Below are 21,550 nucleotides of genomic sequence, written 5' to 3'. Positions count from 1 at the left end.
GGGCACTTCAAAGCGGGCTGCCTCGCCCCCTCCTGGCCGCTCTCCTCCGCGTCGGCCCGGTGCCGCTTTGGGATCGGTTGTTGTGCTGCTGTTTTGCTTGGCTTTTTCTGTGAGGATTGCGACTTACCCTGCAGTTCATGCTCCGCGGACTTGGTGCCTCTGAAACGTCGGCAGACCCGAGGTCAAGTGCGGAAGGGCGGCGTGGGAGGGACGCTCTCTCTGGCCGCCCCGCCCGCGTTGTTTTGAGGCTACCCCGCACCCCGTTAGAGAATCGCAGGAGGGCCTCGGGACTTGACAAAACCTCAACGTTAGATGTTTGGGGGGGGCAGATTAGGGTTTTATGAAGTTTTGCCACTATATCTTTGTTTCTGACCAAAATTCCTTCATTAGTCTAGAGAACCTCAGGCTGCTTCTGCAGAAAATGTCAGTGCTGGCCACCATGAGAACTTACGTGTGTCCCAAGGGAAGGGACCTGGGCTGCTGGTGTCTTTGGGCACGTGGGGGCCGAAGGGGCGGGTCAGAGAGAAGGGCTGGAGAAGGCTGGAGAAGTCGCCCTGGGACCAGCTCAGGGTCTTCTTGGGAAATCATCGTTATCCGGTTCTCAAAGTTCAAATTGGCCAGAATCTTTGAAAGACCTGAAATGCTAAGACTTGCTTTGTTTTTGTTTGTTTGTTTGTTTGTTTGTTTGTTTTTTCTTTCTCTCTGTTGTTTTGTTTGCTGTTGATTATTTCCCATCTTCCCTTCCTCTCAAGTCCTTCTCCTTCCTTCGGATACCTTTTTTTTTAATGCCTGTTAAAACTGCTGGAAATTGCTCCCTCTGCAGGAAGACTTAAACTTTTCTCTTTCTTAAAGTTTGCAGTCTTGAGACCTCCCTAGCTAAGTACCTCTTGTTGGGATAGAGAAAGGAATAGATTCGCTGTCTCCAAGAGTGAACTCTGTGAGGAGCAAAACTCATGTTTCTAGAGCTGCTTGGCTCACCCGAAGCTTAGAAACCCCTCAGACTATGGAGTTTTCCCAGAAAATGTACTGGTGGCCTTTGCAAACTGGGAAGGATGCTGTTTGCCTAGTTGGAATGGGTTGCCCCCAGCCACCATTGTGACATCAAAGGGCAAGCAGGGTAGTCTGGAGTGTCCCAGTTCTCACCCTGAAATGTCAGCCCTCCTCACCAGAAATGGGTGCCAGTTCCTAAGAAACGTGCCTGTTTTAATTAGCTGGTGGGGAGTTGGTTACTTTCAATAGCTAAATTCTCATTAAACAAAGTTGCTGTTTTAATGGAGATAATACTCCCCACCAACTGCTTATTTGCATAATTAATTCATCCAGCAACTCTTTTCTTCCAGAATCACCTCCACCTTCTATTTCTCCACCTCCTCTCTTCCTAGCCCTCCTCCCCCCTCTTCCTCTTAATCTCTCCCAGGCGCCAGAAATGGGGCCTGTGTTCCCAAGGCACCAGGAAGGGTGGAAGCTCGGAGCTGGAACTTGAGACACTGGACGTTCCTGGCTCCAGGTCAGATTTTCACACCTCTTGCCTGGTTATTTTTGTGGCCTCGGGGGCAGCAGTGGGAGGAAGGGAGGAGAGGAGGGAGGGGAAAGGCTCACTCAGATACAGGTTTGACACAAACAGAATGGCGTGGTGTTAGGTTTTTAACTTGCCAGTCGTGCCCCCCCCCCAAAACCCACCTCCTGAGAGATCCGCAGCCCAAGGGGGAGGCGAGGGGCAGCCATAATTGCCTTGCCCTCCCCAGCACACTGTGACGTGTCTCTCACTATATGAGCTAACTCCTGCCTGATGTATGTCTGGGTTACCGTGGAATTCGTCTTGCAATAATCCTGAGGCTCTGCACTTTATTAATCATTCTGTAGGGGAAGCTGCTCTCCAGTTTTCAGTTTGATTTGATTTCATTCATCCTGTCTTTTGCAGAATAGATGGTTGAGTGCATCCGATAATGTATGGTTTAATTTGGAGCACTGTGGGTTTGAATTACCATTTTCATAATGTGCTGTGCATTAATGTGTTCCATCATTTATAAAGAGCAATGTGCTGGGTTTCAAACTTTCTCCTGAAAGCCAAAGTCACCTAAAGGAAACAAAGCCAAATCACATCGACCCATCTTCTTACCTCGCTGCCAGAGAAACGCCTGCCTCCCCAGCCCAGGGTGAAGTCTGCCAAAGCTCGTAAAACCCACCGTGAGGCTTTTGTGTTCACATCATGCAGGTGGGTGTCAAGGTTTGGGGGGAATGGCTGCCCGGGAGCCATCAATGGCAGGACAAAGCTCCCCCTCATTATTGTGTAACAACAGCTTTGCAGCCAACCCGGTTGGAGGAGACCTCCAGTGATGGCTCTCCGTAGACCCTAATCCCAGCCCTCCCTCCCCAATGGCTGTAATAACACCAGCTGTCTGTTACTCAAACTCTGACTGAGGAGGAAAAAGCACTGATTATCCAAATACAGTCATTAAAGGGGAAATGTGTTTTTAGGACTGTCAGAGTGATTAATGAGGGCTAGCCGTCTTTGCAAATGCACTTGTTTAGTCTAACTGGCAGCTTCTATTTTCCTATTGATTTATTGCAGCCGTTGCCGGGCCTTGGTGTGTGCGGAGTCAGGGCACTTCACAACTGCGCCCTGTTTAAACAGGAAAAGCATGCACCATTTTGTCCGGGAGGGAGGGAACAGCCTCGAGTCTCTCCCTTCAGGGCAGTCTCCAGGGGCCCTGGCCAACAAAGGACACATTAAAAACCTGCAGCCTGGAGAGGGAAGGAAGCTGCCTCCCCTCGGTTGTCCCCAGCCACTCCGTTCCAAGGTCAGTGGAGACGCACCATGGCCCCTGGACAAAGCCTGTCCTATTGTGACACTCAGCGTGCCCACATTTCCTCCTCCAGTCCCCCCAAACCAGCTGTCGGCCACTGGGTCCGAGCACAGGAGGGGGAGGGGTGCAGCCAGGCCAAAAACAGGTCGGGCAGGGGTGGGGGGGGGCTTTGTGGGAAACTGATAGAGCCCAACAGTTGATTTCAACTTTTCAAAAGAGGTCGAGTGCACGTTTAATGCTTTGACAAACCATGTATCTAATGACAAAAGTAAAGAAATGACAGCTTGACACTAGAGTCCCGGTATCTGGGGATTTATACTCGAAGGCCACAGAATCTACAGAATTCCTGTTATGTGCCCAGCACAATGCTAGATGCCATGAGACACAGGAGAAAACTCTGACGAAATTCTCGTCCGATTTAGTTGGGGGAGACAAGACACACCCACGAGGCAGGGAACAAGATAGCATTACATATAACTGCATTTATGCTGATCTAATAAAGCGCTGAATCGTACCGTGCAGACAGCGGAGAGCAGGGCAGGATGTAAGCCGGTGCTCATTGTGAAGATCAGAGGGGCGGGCTGCAGGGACCAGAGAGGCCAGAGGGGGACACCACTGGGGCTGATGTGGGGGAGCCCTGCCATGGATGCTGCAATCTGTTGGGAGGCTCCCCAAGTCCTTGGAGGCCCTTCCTTTTTTGAAGGCTGGAAGATGGAGGAGGCCTTCATTCCATAGGGTTAAGAGAGCTGGAGCCTGAGCCTCCCAGCCAGTAATTTCCATTCCTAAAGCAGACCAAGGAATAGGCTTCGCTTCCCCTGTATGTAGCACATCCGAATCTCCTTCCACCCGCTTTCTCCCTAATCGACTTGCACCTTCCACAGAGCATTCCAGGCATGGATATGGTTTGTACTTCTTCCTAAATGAAGTACCTTTCCAAGTTTTCCCAGGGGGGTGGTGTATCACCAGCGTTATTAACACTTCCTAAAACAGGAGAAGCTGTCAGGGGATTTGGACCACAGACGAGCTGGGAAAACTTTCTCTTCAGAAAAAAAGAAGTTGAGGGGCACCTGGGTGGATCCGTCGGTTAAGTATCCAACTCTCGATTTCAGCTCAGATCATGATCTCAGGGTCCTGGGATGGAGCCCCGCGCTGAGTACAAAGCCTGCTTCCCTCTCTGTCTCTCTCCTCTCTAAAATAAATAAAATCTTTGAAGAAGAAGAAGAAGGAGAAGGAGAAGAAAAGAAGTTGAACCTATTGGCTGAGAGCAAATGAAGCGACTGTATTTTATAAACTTCAAAATACAGACAAATGTAGTAGACTTTGGTGAACTTTAGGACTGTGCAGGAAAATCCGGAAAGTCTAGTCATTGCATATCTGTTAGAAAGAGCATAGACATGGGAGTCGGAAAACTGGGATTTCTTCTAGCTCTGGAACTTAACTGCAGTGTGACTTTGAGCAAGTCACTTAATCTGAGTCTATTTTTCTATTTCAGAAATGAAGCTGTTGGGCCTGATAATCTTGAAGCCCTTTCTAACTGGAATATTCTATGAGTTTCTCGGTCCCTGGTCCCTGGTCAAATACAATTCCGAAGTTCCTATCAGGACAATGAGTGTGAAAGATCCAGGAAAAGAAACTTCGTGACTTTACCTCACTGTGGGGAGGGGGGGTGCCGGTGGAGGGTACAGGAGAAAAATATTGTCATGTGAACTTTTCACCCAGAGAAGTGTCTCCAACAAAATGAATTATGAAAATATGTTTTTAATTTGAGGAGATGCTGAGTTTCGGGTGATGTAGGTATTTCAAAGGCTGCCTGGGTGCTTAAGTGGGTCAGAAATTATTATTTAAAATAATGTGGAGAATCCTATGAGGTTAAACCAAGGTCTATGAAAAGAATCACATGTTTTGTAACCTACAGCCGATTGCTTTTGGAAGATGGAACTGGCAAGAGAAGAAGTGAAAAGTAGATAAAAATCAATCCACAGAGGGGTGGGGGAGGACCTTTGCTCCGAGTGGGCACTGGGTATCTCCAGAGCTCTTTGGAACATAAGATAAAATGATCCTTCTGGTGTTTAAATCAGAGCCAGATTTTAGAATGCAAACAGTAATTTGGAAAATGTCAGTGCCCGTGCCCTGTGTCCCGTTCGCACTCCTGGGTGTGTGTACCTATAAATGTGTGCGTGTGTGTAGTACCAGTTACGTACAGCTTTATACCCAGTCCATAAGGAATGGTGCGATCGTGCTCTTCCTTTTTACCTTTGACAGTTTCAAATATTAGGACCGCTAAACAAATGTGCAGAAGCAATAGGCCAGGCCCACCTCAGGTTTCTCAAGAAGCATCATTCGGAGTGTGCCATTGCACAGTTGAATATTATCATATATGCTGGGTATTTAAGACTTACAACAAACCCCTAGGTCCCTTTGCTGAGAAAACCAAGTTTGGGAGAGGTTAAGCAAATTGCCGAAAAGTCTTGCAGTTAAAGAGCTGTGGAACCAGGATGCTGACACAGTTCTGATTATAAAACTCTTTGTACTAAGTCAACAGCTTCAGCCTTTGTTTCAAAGGGAGTTTAGATGCTACAGGTGGGTAGACCACAGGGATCTGTCCCATCAGAACGTTTTGGCCAGTGTACCTGCATGGGTGGGGACCGTGCTAGATGAATTTCCAACTGCCTCGGTCCTGCCTCTCCTTCCAAGAGCCGAGATGCTGCTCATTGCAGGGGGTGTGACTCCCTGGGGAAACATTGCAGAGTCCCCACTGCGTCCTAGGATCTGTGGTCTTCTCTGGGTCTAGAAAGATGACAGAGACATGGGCCTTGCCTCAAGGATCCTACATTCCAGGAGGAGTAGATGTGCAAGGTAAAGTATATGATGGACTGAGAGCTCTATCGATACTGTCGTGTTGGTCAGTATAGGCCAGATTATGCTGCGGCAACAAACCAACCCCCAAATCTCAGGGGCTTACCACAACAAAGGCTTATTTCTCATTTCTACTGCACCTCCGTCACGGCCAAGGATCTCTGTATCAGTCAGGGTTTGAGCAGAGAAGCAGAACCAGTAATAGAGGCACTTATTGGGAGGCGTTGGCTTATGCAACGGTGGTGGCTAGCTCCAACAGTCGGAAGTCTCTCGGGCAGGCGGGGAAGATCCAAGGCTGAAACTACTGACATGAGCCCTTTAGAGTCTCTAAATTCAGGGAAAGCCTAGCCCCTCTTTTAAAGGGCTTGCCTGATTAGGTCAGGCCCACCTCCAGACAACCCCCCTTTTGATGTACACTGATTAGGAACTGCAATCATATCTTCAAAATTCCTTCACAGAGGCACCTAGATTTGTATTTTGTTGGATAACCGGAGACTGTCGAACCAAGGTGACACATCAGAAATCATCACAGGGCTGCACATAATTAATCAGGCCCTGGGACTAATGAAGGAATGGCCTCAGTCACAGCAGGGGAAGAGCTGAAGAATCTTGTACAAACAACTGCAGGTGTCAGGCCAAAGTGACATATGGCGCTTCTGTTCATCTTCATACTCCTCTGGCTAGAACCGATCACCCAGCCCCTCCTGACTGCGAGAACAGGAGGACACTGACCCTGGCCTTGAGCCCAGAAGGAGAGGAGAGCTGGAGGGGGTTCCATCACAGCTTCCTCCTGCCCTCCCCGTGCTCATTGTACACAAGGGGAAGCCGAGTCTGCGGTGAGACCAAAGTATGCATGACTGCCCGTGGCCACACGTGCATAAGGCCAAACTCTCCTTTCCCTCCCTCCAGCTCACCTCCACCCTGCTTCCTCGGGCCTCAACAAACAGAAACTCTTTCCAAACCCAGAGCCTTGTTTACCTGGAAAAGTTTGCACTCGAAATCACAGGAAACAGGTGCCTCCAGGGATGCAATGCTCTAGCCAGACAAGCGCAGCCTGGCCACGGTTAGGACGGGCATCTCAGAGCTATGAAACCTTGAAGTTCAAAGAGATGTGTGACCTTCTGCAGACTTTGTAGTCCTGAGCTCTCCACCAGGTGGCTTGCAAAGAACCACCTACGGGAGCATTGAGGCAGCATAGTAAGAAGCCCTCCTCACAAGAAGGGTAGGGACCTCCCATGTACTGGACTCCAGGAATGCTTTCATCTGTGAAACTTACGGAAAGGTAAGGATTGACTGACAGGGGTCATGATCAACAGTCACTGGCAAACAAGTGCTGTTTGATGAACTGTATGTGCTCTCCGTTGAAAGGGAAACGGTCTGGGCAACAGGGACCAGACACGGCCTCCTCCTCAAACACTGAGGGAGTGTTCACTGTGCACCAGGCACCGTGCTAAGCCCCTTCCTCACAAGGCTGCATTTACTCCAGGCAGCAAGTCTCGGCAGTGAGTCTTTGTTGAACACCTTTTGTTCAAAGTCACAAAGCCAGTAAGCCGCAGAAGCAAGATCCCTACCAAGTCTACCTGACTCCCAAAACCGATGCTCCGGCCCCAGGGGCCACCACGTACTCCCGCAAGGCTGGTGCCCTGCACGAGAGCATCCGGCCATGGGAGCCAGCGCAGCCTCCGCGGCCGCCATGACACCAGACCTGCCTGCAGCAGCGTCACAGGGACACTTTCTCTAAATCTCCCAAAGGCACCGGGTGGGTGGGGGCAGGATAGGCAGAGCCTTGCCCACCTCAGAGCCTCTCCTCTAAAGACTATAGGTCAGAAAACAACTTTAAATCCCCTGATCCCAAGCTCACCTCCTGATGGGCAGACCTGAACTTTACAGCACACTTGTACTCGCGGAAATATTTCTCGAGAACCTACTACCTGTGCGAAGTGCTATCACAGGATGGAAGATGGATAAGACACGGCCCCTCCTATCAGAGTGTTTACGATCTCACAGGGAAAACAGTTCAAACACATACTAAGAACGTGAAAGAAGGTCTGACATTAACACATGAAGGGGACTCACAGAAAGTGCCAGGCGTTCAGGGTACCCTGGGAGCTGGAAGGATTCATTCGTTCACCTGGCCCCCAGAGGAAGAAGGCGAGAGGTCTTGGGGGCCAGTGGGGTGGCCTGAGCAAAGCCCAAAGCCGGGCTGTGTGGGAGCATGTTCCTCCAGCTCACGCCCACAGGCTTCCATCTGCACATAGCCCAAAGGCAAGTATGGCTTAAGGGAGTCTGTGCTTCGGGGGCCACCAGCACAGGTGTGGCACCCAATAACCCCAGCGCCGGCAAAGGAGTGCAACAGCCTCAGGGCGGACAGAGCACAGGTGAGCCCAGTGAAGGGGCTGCAGCGGAGGGAAGGTAGGCTCTGCACAATTCAGCTCAAGGCTCGGAACTGAAGAGTGCATCCCATTGCTGGCCCTGCTCGTCCAGTTACAGTCACCCACCATGGGCACTCCTACTCCCAGGGCCCACCTTCCTGGCCCCAGCGACAGCGTCCGGGACCAGAGCACAGAGAGGGTCACGGTGCTAGGTGGGGCCTTCACACCCATCCCCTTCCTCCTACTCACCTGCCTTCCCTAACCCCGTGCCCTTGTCTGGGACTGTTGGAGCAAATGTTCTTGGAGAGTATCCTCCTTTGCACCCTTTGCTCCTAACATCACCCTCCCCTCTGTCCCACCCCCAGTGCCATTCCTCCCCCCAACACACACACACACACACACACACACACACACACTCCCCCCACCTCCCTTCCCTCCCCCATCCCTTCCCCTCCATTTGTTTCAATGAACAACCCCTTTTATCTATTCTGTAGGTACAAATGAAGCTGTCAAATTTGATCAGGCGCTTGATATGACAGGCCGTGGGAGTCAGGACCCCTTGAACAGAGTGGGCCTTGTCTGTCACAGCCTGCCTGACACTTCCCATAATGCCCAGACTGATGAGATTCTGAGTAGGGCCCAGCACATTTTCAACTCTATTTTGGGTGAAAACCCTTCTTGAAAGATCTTGAAAGGAGCTGGCAGTTCAGCCGCCCGGATGATTAATGAGGGTTGGCTCCGCTGGATGGATTTCTCCTGGTGCCAACAGCCGTCCTCCCAACAGGCTAGAACGTGTTGCCATTGACTTCCCCCCCGCACTTCCCCCTCACGGTGACGCCCCCCAAAAACCCTCTCCCACCGACCCTCGGACATTCCCGCAGCCACCCCTCGCCTCCACCCGCAACCACTCTGGCCCGCATCTCTCCCCCATCCTCCCTCATTTCCTTACGCAGAAGCAGCCCCAGCATATGGAAAAAGTTAACCGTCACAGCTGAATGAGGCCTGGCGTGAGCGAACGGGGCCCGCTGGACGGCTTTGCAGGTTTGAGGGGCACAGAGGGAGGGCTGAGAGGGCACCAAACAAGACAGTCACCCTGGTTCTCCTTGAGCTCCATGTCCCATGCTCCAGTGGACAGGCAAGGCCTGTCCACTTTTTCTCCATGGACCTCAGGAGCCCTGGGGACAGAAACCATAGGGTGTCTAAGGCCCCAGAGAGATAAAGCCTTCAAGGCCGTGCTTTTCCTCACTCATCTCACTCTGTTTCTCAGAGGGGGCGCGATTGACATTTGGAGCAAGACAATTCTTTCTTGAGCAGGACCCTCTGGTGTAGGGCAGAAGGTTTAGCACCCTTGGTCTCAAGACACCACTTGTTTGTAGCAACCCCCAATCACAGAGACAACCACAACTATTCCCTGCAACTCCACAGCCCGCCTTGAGAACCACCATGAGGATAAAGAGCCTCCCTGCTTCCCTCCCTCCCTTGTGTCTTGAGGGCCTTGCCCCTCACTTTGCCTCTTCCAGCTCTCACAACCCTCAAGCTCACTCAGTGGGGAGAGCACCTTGAAGGAGGAGAGAGAAGAAAAGAAGGGTGTCCTCCCACCCACCCCCATACTAACTTTTCTCCTTTGCTGCTTGCCTCAAACCAGCCCTGCTTGAAACTCTATAGTCTTCCCTTCCTCTTCTGCGTTCCTATTTCCCCCAGCAGTTTACAGCTTAACCATGCTTAGGGTGAAAGAAGGGTGTCCAAAACTTCTTTGGGCTTTCCAAGCTCAGAATCCTTCAGGAACAGGCCAGTGACAGGTAGTTGGGGTCAGGAACATGCTGTTTCTTTTCAGAACATCCATAGATTCCTTTTTCAAGCCAGGCTCCAAGGTCCCGGGACTCTATCGGAGGAGAAGCAGGGCCCCATAACCAATGACGTCACCCATGATCTCCTGGGGAGCAGATTCCGTGGACCAGGCCATGAGAGAGGGTTTCCAAGAATACCAAGCCATACCTACTCTCCTCACTCCATGTTTTCTTCTCTCTCTCTCCTTCCAAAAAAGAGAGGGGGGAAAAAACCCATCGTTTACCCACCCCCAGGCCGCTGGGTAAATGCCCAGTCCCACCTTTTACCGGTGGCCCGGTCAGTGGCCAGTTGCTCCAGCCCCCAGATGGACCCAGCACCGTCAGTGCCTTCACTCAGTACCATCTACTGAGCATTGACTACCTGCAGGCACTGGGCTCCACTCTGGGCGCACATTAGTAGCAAAAAGACACACGGCCCTGCCTTCATGAAGCTTGCAGACTAATAAGAAGAAAAAAGCAAAACAGACCCATGAAGGATTATAAATTGTGGTCGTAGCAATGAAGGAAAAGCAGAGTGTTTTATGGTGCATCCCGAGAGGGTGTAACAAGGAACCCTTGTTTAGAACTAAAGTCAAAGAGAGCCTCTGTGGGATCATGACCGTGAAGCTGACACCTGAGCGCTGAGCAGGGTCAGCCAGGTAAAGAAGGAAGAGTGTCTCAGGCTGGGGAAATTCACACCTGAACATCAGCTGAATGCTCTGTCGTGGAGGTGCTTTCCCTTGGAGCCATACCTCCACGGAAGGACAAAAGCTCAGTAACTCAGCCTGAGCCCTGGAAGAACCAGAACAGGGAGCAGCTGGGGGGAGAAGGGAAGCAAGGCGTGCGGAGGGAGATCACTGACCACCGAGTCACTCCGTGGTCCAGGGCACCAACAATCATCTCGGCAAGCGAGAGGGAGACTGGAGATTGATCTGGGGTTGACAGGACCTTTCCCTGGAGTTTCAGGGATGCCCTGGGGCCAAGTTTGGAGGTTCTCTAACTCTTGGAACTATGATGTGGGCAGCTGCTGATGGAGACAGAAATTGAACTAACGATGACACAAATGAACATATAATTACAAGATTCTTGCCCAAGAGTGAAGCGTGTGGGAGACCTGGCTTTCTCTTTTCCAGAAAGATAATATTTTAATGAAATACAGGAGAATGTGTTTCTTACTCTTGGAAACCCATAGGCCTTCATTGGCTCCCCACTGTCTAATCGAGGCCAAAATTTTAACCTAGCAATCAAGTCCTCCACAGAATGATCCCAACACCTTTCCACCCGCCCCTGCTGGAACCTTCACAGGAGCCAAACACGACGACTCACTGTTTCCTAGACATCCAGCTCTTGCATCCAGTTTTTGTTCCTTCCTCCTAAAAAGCCTATCCCCCTCACGAATTCACTGGTCTCGTTTTTCACCCCAATTGGTTGTGGTTTCCCCTTGCTCTGAATCTCTTCAACCCCTTATTTTATCTCTCTGATAGTCCTTCTGTATGTGAGGACCCTTCATCTCCCCTCACTGGACCATAAATTCCTTAAAGGCAAGAAGAATCTTCTACACACACTCACGTCCTAGGACAGTGCCAGGCACAAGGTAGACAGTAAATGCTTGCTGAATTCCATTTAACTGGAAAAGAGCTAAAGAGCTTAAGCATTTGTCAACATCTTTGCACTGAGGACACTAGTTTGATGAGAGAAGAGACCCGGGAGGTAAAACTCAAAGAAGGAACAAGAGGAACAAAAGAGCAAACAGGAAAGAGAAAAAAAGATACACACCCTTTACCAGGGGCCCAGTGGCCAGTTGCTCCAGAAGCCTTCCCTTCTCTCATTGGTCTCCCCGTGCCCAGAACAGGAGAGGTGGTCCTGATGGCACAGGGCTCATTCTGAGGACCTTGCTATCTTGGCAAACCCTAGAGGCAGGAAGAGGACGCCCACTGAAGTATGGGCAGTCAGTGACCTTGTGCCTCAGCCAACTTGCCATGATGGCTGGGATTCCCCACCCCCCTTGACTCATTTCTTGGAGTTAAGGAGCAAAGTCCTGGGGAAAAAAAAATCATAAAAATGTGCTATGAATAGGGTAGAGGGAAAAGACACCCCTCTTAAGACATCAGTGTTCACTAAACCTGTTTGGGAACAGCCCACACCTAAGTAGACAGAGAACAGGACTACCGGAAATGGAACATCAGACTATCGAGGGGTCTGGTCAGGAAAGCTCTGGAACACGAACATTTTCCCAGGAATGGCAGCTCCAGGGTTGGTAGGAGGACCTGGCAGCCAGAATTCAGGGCCAGAGGACTTCCCTTCGAAAAGCGACCCTGTCTCAGTACTGATCTCTATTTGATCTTTATCTCACCCACGAAAAGCCACCACCACTAGGGAGGGACCGCGCCCCATGTTTACTGCTCTACCCACAGTGTCTGATCTACGCCTGGCATATGCTGCAGGCACTCAACAGAGATTTCTTGAATAAACAAATAAAGTAATTAGGCTGTAAGAAGGTGCTAAGAAGGGACCCCAAGGAGAAACTAGTCCTTGCTCTCAATTCTGCAAAGGGACCCAGAAGACCTGTGGAAAATCAGACCCACATTGCTGAAAGCCATCCCCGAAATTAACCAGGCACCCCCAGCTAGCAGACAGAGGTCCACACCTGAGCAGCCTGGAAAGGCCACATTTGCAAACTTACCGCACCAGCTTTTGGAGCAGAACCGACCTCCCTGCTGTCTTTCAGGATTTCTGAGGGAGAAAAAGAATTTTCCTGGCCATTGGGCCAGAATATAAAAACAAGGCTACATAAAACAGGCCTAAGAGGGAAAGAGTAGGCCAAAAACAATATGCTCCTCTCCCCCCTGTTTTCTTAAGACCTCAACCTCTTTTCCCCGCGAGGACGAAGAGGAGGAGGAGAGGGGGCGCAGAGCCTAATGACCTTCTGCCCCCTTGCCAGGACAGAGGCCCTCTTCGCAGGCAGGGAGTCAAAGAAAACTTTTCTGAGACTGATTACCAAGAGGGTAACTAGGTACACAGAGCACATGTGAACAGGCTCCTCGTTTCCAATTCAGGACTGTCAGATGGTGATTAATGACTAACAGCCACAGAGCAGCCTTGATTGCCAAGTGCCGTATTGTTAATGCTGACATTTAATGAGGCCGGACACAAGTCCAGCACAATTCCACACCATCATCTGCAAATAGCGCTCAACAGATTTAATTGGTTAAGTATTTGTGTGTGTGTGTGTGTGTGTGTGTGTGTGTGAGAGAGAGAGAGAGAGAGAGAGAGAGGGAGGGAAGTATAAAGGGCCGAAGAAAGGGATAAGATGTTGGTGTGTGAATTTGCCCTACAGGGACACCTCTGTTTGAATATGTGTGTAACTGTGTGATCCCACGAGTCAGGTGGAGTGAGTCCACAGGACCCTATCCGCAGACCTGCAAGATGTCCTCAGTCCCGGGCAGGCAAGTCTCTGATACGGCGAAGCTCCCACTACACCCTCCCCACCCCACCAGCGCCTCCGACTACCGCTGTGGTCTCCCCGCCACCACCCACCCGCACCACCGCTGTCTCTCAGGGGCAGCTGGGAACTGGCATGTTTGTGAAGTGAAAACACATGAAAGAGAGTTGAAAGAAGAAGTTGTCTAGAAGTGGGCCTGGATCCAGGGCTCCCGAGAAGCCACTTTTTCACTGGACTCAGATCAATGGTCCCTTGGCCCGCCTGACTGGACGGCTTCCCCTGTGCCAAGAGAGAACTGTTCCCCCCATTCCGGAACTCAACACGCTCTTAGGAGAGGAACGGAATCCATCTCATTGTTCTAGAACAAGAGTCCGCAGCGATGAGGACAGAGAGACTGGCCCAGCGAGGGTTCTGCGGGTCAGCTGAGCAAGGCGACAAAGAGCGCAGAGGAAAGGAGGCGTTGGCTCCAAAAGGGCAGACCGATGCAAGGAGTCCGTACTCCCGGGAGCCTGGCTATAGTCGCCGTCTGTAGCTTGGCCTTTCGGGGACACAGAGAAGGACGTGAGAACAGCCTGGATGGGGGATGCTAAGGGCCAAATGGGGCACAGGAGGTGGGCAGTGCCGCCAGCATTCAGAGGAGAGGTCAGCTCAGAGTCAGGGGCTAGAAATGTCTAGAAAAGGCAGAAAATATGGAAATTATTTGAAAGATGGAAGCCCTCAGGTAGAAAGAGATAGCAAGGCCATTATCCAGGTGAGGGCTTTGAACATTTGAATTGCCATTAATTCCCCCCTTTAAAGCCTTTTTCCTGCAAGTGTAGCCCTCAGATCAGCAACCTCACCATGGCCCGGGCGCCTGTTAGAAATGCAGACTCTCGGGCCCCACGCCTGACCCGTGGCTCGACATCTGCCTTTGAACAGGATCCCCAGATACCTGCATTAAAGTGTGATACAGGTTGACAAGCTCTAAATGCCCTGGTCAGGAAGCCACGCGCAGGCAGCAGGCCTGACCCACGGACTGATACAGCTGGAAGGCCCCTGACATCCGTCCACTGTACCGTGACGTCAAGTAGTGTCCCCTCGGTCCCCCTCAGCCTGGAAGAAGACCAGGCCTACAGCATCCGTCCCATGCACCTTGCCTCACCCCTGCGGCCCGCTGAACCACGGCCGAGACACCTCGGAGAATCGTACCATTGCTTTTGCTCCTTCCCATTTGGAGCAGGGACAGAGCAAGACGGCGGGACAGCCTGTTTCAAGCCTCATTACCACGGGAAGGCCCTGGGCAGCTTGGCGAGCCTCACCCCTGCTGGCCCCCACTACAGGCTGGACGGCTTGAGTCCCAGGCAGGAGCAGGTGACTTTCTCCTGAGGGTGTCCCAAGTCTGGAGTCTTCACTCTGGCCCAGTGGTCAGAACCTAAATGCTCCGTGCTGAGGACTTCGTTCATCACGGAGGCCCCGTGGAATTACAGCCCACTGCTGACCTTCCTTCTGCCAGGCATCCCTGACCTCCTGGCTTGCCCGTGTCCTGCCACCCTAGCTGTGGGAGGTCAGCCTCAGAAAATAATCACTAAAAGCTAATGTTTCCTCTTGAGACTCTGTGCCTAGGGGTGCCCCTGCTGTGACCCAACCTTCCAAACCCCTTTCCATGAGCCACCACACCTTCCCTGCCTAGGCCTCTCCTCTTCGAAGCAGCAAACCCTTAGGGGCTCTTCCACCAGCTGCTTTTTCTTCCCCCACCGCACCCTCCACATTAGGCTGTTCCCCCACCTTCATTCAATGCTCTGCGACCTCAATGCCTTAACCCGACCCTTCCTCCTCCAGTGTAGGAGTCGAGGGGGAGCCAAGACACCTGGGTTCCACTTCTAGCCCCTCCAGGCCCCCATCCAGGGCAAAGCACATTCCACATCCGTGCCTCGGTTTCCTGCCGGTAGAGAGGGGATTGGATCAAAGGGATGATTCCTAAAGCCCCTTTCAGCGGTAATAGTCCGCGGCTTTAGTTCAGAGAATTACCGGGAGCGCCATATGAAATGAGATAACGGGTATTTTAATAGATGGGAAAGTTCCAAATGATACACAAACAGGGCACTGAAGAGTCTCCTTTCCTCCAATCACCCACCAGCACGCCTTTGCAAGTGTCCTCTTGTATTTGCGGGTCCTGTTCTTCTCCACAGATTGGGGGCAGCATGAGGGCACAGGTGGCGGTTTCTATTTCTTCTGTACGCTCTCTCAGTGACTAGCCCTCACAGAGGCCACTCAGCGGTGTTGCTTACTGGGTGACAGGCTGATTACCCCCCCAGGGCTGCTCACTCAGTTAAATGGACTTGTAAGAAAATCACCAGGAAGTGGTCACCTTTGCTTTTTAGGAGGGGAAGGGAACGGACCTCTCTTAAATATGCATGTCTCATTTCTCTTGAGGAAAAAAGGGAGTTTGCCCCCTTAAAATGAACTGGATCTGGAAATTCAAACGGAATTTTTAATACTGCCTTGCAAATTAGCACACACCAGCACGCCCGGGGCTTAATTCCATCCCTCAACTACTTACTGAGTGTGCTATGTGCTGAGGGCCAAGCTTCTGCTCACTCGTAGGTGAAATATGAGAGAAATACGAGAAAGTAATAGAATTTTTTTAAACGAATATAGCAGGAATTAGATATCAAAATAAATACCGTCCCATTCAAAGCAGTTACTTTGGAATGGTCTACACTTATTCTAATCCTTTATCTTGCCCTGAACAATTTGGCATTCTTTGAAAACCATCTCCAAAGCCGGTCACATTCTTTACTGACAATGACAGATCTTTGTGTGTTAATTAGGTGAGAGAAATGTCTTTTGAAGCCAAGCCCGGTGCATAAGCTGGATGGTCTGGCTTCTTCTTCGGTCAGGTCAAAAATCTAAATAATGTGTGTATTCTAATAGAGCTCTTAATGAGCATAAATAGGCATAATGTGCAGCCTTCACCTACGATTTCGAAGGTCTTCTTTCACCAAATTGCGTGAGTTTGGCCGTGTGTGTGTGTGTGTGTGTGTGTGTGTGTGGTGGCAATCAATCCCATGGTAGGTGTCCTTGCTTCCATCCTTGCCCTCCAGCCCACCCCATACCCCATCCTCTGTCCTCAACACAGCAGCCCCAAAGCCAGATCACGTCACTCATCTGCTTGAAACCCTGCAGGAGCTCCCGTCTTACCTGGAGTGAAGGCCGAAGTCCATGCGGTGGCTTCCGAGACCCCACCTGAGCCAGCCCCCCACCCCGTTCCCCTCCCAGCTCCTCTCCCAACACTATGGGCTCCAGCCTCGGGTGGCCTTCCCGCCATCCCTCAGGCACATTAGGCAGACTTCCACTTAGGGGCTTTGCTCTAGCTGTCCCCTTCCGGAAAACTTCTCTCCTGCATATCCATGTGGTCAACTCCTTCATTTCTCTCAAGCCTTTGATCAATTCTCACCTTCTCAGTGAGTCCTGGTCTAACCTTCTAATACCTTCCATGTGAGAACTCTACACACCTAGGCACACATGCACACTCACCCACATACACTCATTCCTGATCCCCTTATCCCGTTCCTCTTTTTCTTTTCTCTATGGTACTTACCACCTTTCACTAGACTATATAATCGGTTTATATATTGTTTATTGTATTCATTGTTGTTTGTATTCCCCTGCTAGCATCCAGGCTCAGGAGGGTCAGTGTCTTGACCTATTTAGTTGAATCCCAAAAGAACACAGCTGGCACTCACTAAATATATAGTGAATTGAATTGAGTTGAGTTGAGTTGATTTAAACGGAATTGAATGACAGGTCCCAACTTACATGAAGTATAGTCCCTGCCTTCTAGCTGCTGACAGATCTGATGGTTAGGAGACACACACACAGGAGAGCAGCTGAACAATACACGAGGATGCTTGGCCACATGGGATTCACAGTCGTGCTGCGGGAGTCGCAGCAGGGGTGGGTACAGGTGGAAGGACGCCAAGCCTTCCATCTGATCAAGCAAACCTGTCCCTGTCCCCAGCACCTGCCCGGATCATTCCAGCCTCCAGAATACTCCCTTGCTCACACCCTCTGTCTACAGTCCCCTACTCTTGCTGTCTCCTTGCCCACACCCTACCCACCCATCAATGCTCAGTCCCCGTCCCCTTCCTCCATACAATCTTCCTTGACTATCCCAGCCCTCCCTGACTGCTCTCTCCTCTGAGCTCCTAGAGCACGTATATTTTGAATCAGACTATTCAGTCTTTAAATAGAAACATTAGGTGTGCACGGTGTATTATTAAGGATGTCCTTTGTGGCTTCTCTCTTTTGAATGACGTCAGCACCGTTCAGGAGTGGCCCCTGACACGCGTGGCTCCCATTGGTGGGTCATCAGTCAGAGAGAAAGGGGGAGGGCATTTCAGGCACGGCAAACCTCAAAAGCAAAGATACTGTGTGCTATGAATTGACATGGATGAACTTAGAGATATTACACCAGTACCTCTCGGCCCAGGGGAGATTTGACTCCCGGAAGAGCTTTTAACCATAACTCCACATGGAGGCCCAACCCCAGACAATATTATCAGATATCAGGGAATGTGGCCGAGGCATCACTATTTCGTAAAAGCTCCTCAAGTGATTCTGATATACAGCTGAGGGGTGAGAACAGCCACACTATTAGGGGAAAAAATAGGGAGCAACAGAAAAAGGGGTGTAAAGGATATTGGAAAACAGGCCCAAAAAAACTATTATCGTGTCGGTCCTTTTTCTCATTTTGTTTCTATTAGTTTGTCATGGGAATTTGTCTTTGTCGGAGTAGTCTGGATGGATCGGTGCTGTGAACAGATGATTCTGCCCCCTGCCCTGGAAAGAACAGGCAGCACCAACAGATGTGGGCACGGCCAGGGTCAGTGGGAACCCACGGGAGTCAGAAAAGTCCAGGGAAACTAGAGGACTATTTTAGACCACCGAGAAATGTATGTTGCAATCTCTCCCCCTTCCAGGTTGTTCGAATTCAGTTTCCTCTGTCTTGCGCCTGCCCATCCAAAGAGCAAAGAAGTAGACCAATTATACTCAGGCTACCGGTTCAGAAATTCCTGGCTAATTCTTTACACCACTCTTGCCCCCACATCCTCTGAACTGGAGCAGAAGTGACACGCCCTCGCTCTAAAACGCAGCCTGGCTCAAGGACATTGAAGAGCACGCCAGCAGCTTGAAGGCTCTGTGCGTCGGGCGGGTCTGGGCTGTAGCTGCTCTCTCTGGAAGCTTTCCCCTCCCTGTACCTGCCCAACGCAGACCCGCAACTGAGGCGCACTTCCCAGCAGCCGCCGTCAGGGGCGCCAGCGCAGCCTGGGCTTGTCCCCCAACCCCCACCCCGGCCGCCCGCCCACTGACTGCACTTCTGCGTGCAAAGTATGACTCTCACCGAAGTCACTGTTCACCCCTAACGCCCTTAGGAATGAAGCTGAGTCCCCGCGCCTCTGGGAAGGGACACGGACTTACATTCAGGCTGAGATGCACAGGACTGAGATGAAAACCTGTCCTGAGCGCAGGACCTGCTTCTTTGGGAACAGAGGGTGGGGGCCAAGGAAGGGGAGAGACAGGGAACAAACAGGGAAACACGTTGGCACTTAGTGACTGAAGGAGGGAGGGAGGGGAGAGCCAGGGAACGAGGGGGAGGGCGCGGAAAGACAGGGCTGGAGTGTTGACGACAAGCTTCCCAACTCCACAGGCTTGCCAAGGCCCAGCCCTGGATCCCAGAGGGGTCACAGCCGAGGGCTGACCTCTGAAGCCACCTCCTTTCTCCCCCTCACTCCTCGGTCTCTATGCAGAACCTTGGTCTGCCAGCCTCGGGCCAACCTGTGGCCTCTCCACACTGAAAGAGTCCCTTGAAAAGCCAAGGGGGAAGAGCCCAGCCCCCAGCGGCAAACCCCATATATACGGAGCGGTAACTCGAAACCCCCGAACTGGGCCAGGGGAGGAGGGGAAGGGTAGAGGGGATGAGGTTTTTCCACTTCCATTCGCAACTGTCAGGCGGGTGATTAATGACCAACAGGTTTGGAATCGCCTTTATTGCCTGATCAGTATTGTTGCCCATGACAGCTAACGAGGTTAGACAGGCTTCTCCACGCTGAGCTTTATGGGGCCGGCTCCCTCCCCTGCAGAGCTCACAAGTCCTGCCAGCTTTTGTGCACAGGAATGTTCCAGCCCCCCCCCCAACTTCTTCCTCCATCACTACCTCCCCCCCCCCATGCCCTGAACCACCCATCTCACCCAGAACCTGCCCGTCCACAAAGGAAGCTTAAGTAACAGGGGTTTCGATCTCCAGCCCTGCTCACGGAGACCCATCTGTTACCCTCACACCCCAGTGTGCCTCTTCCCCACCCCTGTTGGAGCTCTAGCAGTGGGACAGGGGAGTTCATGGGAAAAAAAAGAAGGCAAAGGAACAAAAGCACGGGTTTAAGACCAGGGAAGACGCTTCTGCCTGCTGGCTCTGGGCAGTCTGACCAGCATTTAACAAGCCACTCCACAGTTAGCTGTAAAATTCAAGAAGTATTTTATACATTTACCACTTCAATCCCGCCAATGTGTTGAGGTGAGGATGGAGGGGTGAGGGAACTCAGGAAAAGGGGTTTAATAACAGTTAATAATGTTTTTCAACCAACCACCTTGAACCCAGATATACACAAAGCCAGTTTCCAGTGAAAAAATCAACTTGGTCGGAGGTCTCCGGGTAAGGAAACACCAGCTTTGTTTTCTGCTCTCTTACAAATAATCCTTACCTTTGTGCTGGTTCACATCTTGATACGGTTAAGCACGTGTTTGCCTGGGGTTTAATATTTGAAGGAGTTGGAGCAATGCAATAAGCAAACAGCTTAAAAGGCCCAGAAAGACCCCCTCAGCTTAAAACTCTATTACTTTTCAATGTGATATAAATGTATTTTGCTTCTGCTCAGAGCAATTTCCTAGTTTACTCTTATTAAACCAGGAGACGGCTTAGCAGAGTTCTTGATTTATGAAACACATACTAGATTCATTAAAACCTTAAAAGATTTAATACATTTTATCAGGACATTAAATCTGTGCAGGCTTTTTAAATCAAATACCTGCCATCTTTCATCCCCCACACCCTGCACACTTACTTAAGAACACTAAAATGTGGACTGACAAACATTACGGGTGTTTCGGGCCTGATTTCTAAGTGGCATTAAAGTCCTCCCCTCTAGGATTTATAGCCCAGCCTCTCCCCAAGACACATCTTCCCTCGTTGGAATTCGGTTCAGTAAGTTAGCTGAGATCTACACGTCCCACCCATACACAAATGTTCCCACCTCTCCCGTTCTCCAGCCCGGGGGTTTTATCCTCATAGGTTCTCTAGGACCCCCACCAGCAATACCTGCCCCCCATCCATGACTCCTGGGCTCTGCTTCCCTGAACCCGCACTCAGGGCTCCCTCCCTAGACTCTCTTAGCCTACACAGAACTGCATCCGGAAACATCTGCCATGCCTGGAGAAGCTTGCTCTTTCTTTCTCGAACCCCGTTGCTAAGTCTTGCTATACAGCTCTCGGCTAGGGGGAGTTTTGTCACACCACCGCCGCCACCAACCCAGGGGACATTCGCCAATGTCTGGGGACGTACCTGGTTGTCACAAATGGGTATGGGGGAGGAACATGGTTGCTAGTGGCATCTGGGGACAGAGGCCAGAGATGGTGCTGAACGTCCAGATATACACAGGATAGCCCGTCCCCCCACAAAAGAACCCCAAAGAACCATCCAGCGTAAAATGTCAATAGCAGCAGGGTTGAGAAAGCTGCCATTGGACCTTAGCAGGCCCAGGTGGCCTCTCTCACTCCTCCACGCTTGCAACACACAGGACTGTAGCTCGCAGCTAGTAGGTGTTTAATAAAAGTGTATTGAATGGAACTAGACTTCTGTCCTGATACATTGACATCTTCCAAATTCACAAATGTGGGGGAGGGGAATCCTGGATCAACAAGCACTTGAGGAAGTGACTCACCTGCATGTCCTTGTTTGTGAAGTGGGGTTACGGTCATACTGTCCGTCATTCTGTCCTCGCGGACCGTTAGGTTCAGATGAGCTCTTGTAGCTGAAAGCGCCTTTTAAGTCCCAACGGGTCATGCGATGTTTACTATTCCGTTCAACAAGCGCGTGTTGAGCGCTGCTTATATACGAGGAGTTCTGTTAGACCCACCAGGGTCGGGGGGTTGGGACACACAAAGAGGAATAAAAAGAATCCCGTGCCCTCTGGGAGCTCCTGTCCTTGTGAC

This window comes from Ursus arctos, unplaced genomic scaffold, assembly GCF_023065955.2.
Source record: "Ursus arctos isolate Adak ecotype North America unplaced genomic scaffold, UrsArc2.0 scaffold_27, whole genome shotgun sequence".
Taxonomy (NCBI): Eukaryota; Metazoa; Chordata; class Mammalia; order Carnivora; family Ursidae; genus Ursus; species Ursus arctos.
The sequence above is the reverse complement of the archived record's forward strand: the minus strand, read 5'-3'. Positions refer to the sequence as shown.